The sequence below is a fragment of the Haematobia irritans genome, chromosome 4 (assembly GCF_050003625.1).
Source record: "Haematobia irritans isolate KBUSLIRL chromosome 4, ASM5000362v1, whole genome shotgun sequence".
Lineage (NCBI taxonomy): Eukaryota > Metazoa > Arthropoda > Insecta > Diptera > Muscidae > Haematobia > Haematobia irritans.
The window spans coordinates 80,349,449-80,351,600 of NC_134400.1; the positions used below are offsets into that span (position 1 = coordinate 80,349,449).

Sequence of the window (2,152 nt, forward strand, 5' to 3'; positions counted from 1 at the left end):
ATGTACCACTATACTACAGAATGAAAAAATTAACTGAATTGAATTCATATATGGAATTATTTTATTGAACTTTTTTCATTCATTTGGACAAATCTTACATATTTGTTGTAAACCTTTTACTTCAAAATTAGAACTGCTTATTTTCGTTTTTAAATACAATTTCATTTATTTATATAGACAATTTTTTCTTCAATAAAAGACATGTTTTATTATTATATTAATCAACAGCATCGAAATATTAGTTTATTATTCCACTATTTCCAATTTCCATGTAATGTTACACTCAAAAAAAAGTGAACTCTCTATTTCACTAAAGCCAATTTAACTTTATTTTAGTTCATGGAATTATTATGTTTGGAGAAAGTTTCCTCTACTCTAATAATTTTTTGTGTACGTTAGTTAAATTAACTAAAACCCAGGAAAAAATATATACACAAATGAAGGATAAAGATTAACTAAATTCGTGTCTTCCACAAAATAGTTCAATATTTCTTTAAACTTGTAAATTTTACCACAAATGCGTCGATCGTGAACTTCGTATGTCACTAAAGACATTCTTGCAATTTTTAACGCCTTCAAACTATAAAATTACACCCAGAAAAAAGTGACCCCTTCTTTAAGTTAAAATGAACTCATTGTGAAGAAAGTTGAACTTCGTATAGCGCCAAAGACATTTTTATTTGTTTGAACGATGTGATTTTCGTAGAAATTAGGTATAATGCATTCCATATATTAGTTAACATTTTCCTATATTTATGTACCACTATACTACAGAATGCAAAAATTTAACTGATTTGAATTTATATATGGAATGATTTTATTGAAATTTTTTCTTTCATTTGGACAAATCTTACACATTTGTGGTAAAACTTTTACTTCATAATTAGAACTGCTTACCTTAGTTTTTAAATACAATTTTATTTATTTATATAAACAATTTTATCTTCAATAAAAGACATGTTTTATTAATATATTGAATATATTTATTAAGAATCAACAGCATCGAATCTCCTTGAAATATTACTTTATTATTCCGCTGTTTCCAATTTCCATGTGATATTATCAACTGTAAAACGCACTTTTTCTTCTTCTTGTACTTTTCACTTTTAATAAGTTGCTGCCTAACGATTTTGTCCTCCTTTTACAATTTCAATACCTACAAATATAAAAAATCATAAACCATTTTTGTTACAAAAGGTTAGCGTCACTGAATATTACCTGATAATTGAAGATTCCAAAATGAAGACAAATGAAAGGGTTGTTATTATGCTGGTGTTTTCTTTCTTTATATACCATCACGAACATTGATAGATTTATTTTCAAAAAAACGAAAAATTTTCTCACTAATTTAAAATAATAAATATTCTATATATTTTATTTGTTATTTATTATATTATTTTACCATATTAGTTTTTAACAATCTTTCCGTATACCACAACAACGCGATTCCAACTAAAACAAGTATATACGGCCGTAAGTTCGGCCAGGCCGAAGCTTATGTACCCTCCATCATGGATTGCGTAGAAACTTCTTCTAAACACTGCCATCCACAATCGAATTACTTAAATTGCGGTAACGCTTGCCGATGGCAAGGTATCTTAAAACCTCCAGTTCAGTTTGACAAAGTAGACATAAAATTTTGACAAAATTTTCTACAGAAAGAAAATATTAAAAAATTTTCTATGGAAATAAAATTTTTACAAAATTTTCTATAGAAATAAAAATTTTGACAAAATTTTCTATAGAAAGAAAATTTTGACAAAAATTTCTACAGAAATAAAATTTTAACAAAATTTTCTATAGAAATAAACTTTTGACAAAATTTTCTATAGAAATAACATCTTGGTCGATTATTTTTGGCTCTAGTGGCAACCATGATTAAGAACCGATATGGACCAATTTTTGTGTGATTGGACCAATTTTGGTATGGTTGTTAGCGACCATATACTAACACCTCGTTCCTACTTTAAACCGGATCGGATGAATTTTGCTCCTCCAAGAGGCTCCGGAGGTCAAATCTGGAGAACGTTTTATATGGGGGCTATATATAATTATGGACCGATATAGACCATGTTCCAAATTACAACCGGATTGGATGAAATTTGCTTCTCTTGGAGACTTCGCAAGCCAAATCTGGGGATCGGTTTATATG

General features: G+C 28.0%; 1 long non-coding RNA gene across 1 annotated transcript; it reads right to left on the reverse strand.

Annotated features, from left to right (window-relative positions):
• Positions 1–937: 937 nt before the first annotated feature.
• LOC142234096 (uncharacterized) lies at positions 938–1,330 on the reverse strand. Its single transcript, XR_012721560.1, has 2 exons — positions 1,219–1,330; positions 938–1,156 (listed from the first exon to the last, which is right to left on the reverse strand). It is a non-coding gene; the product is annotated as an uncharacterized LOC142234096 (long non-coding RNA).
• Positions 1,331–2,152: the final 822 nt, after the last annotated feature.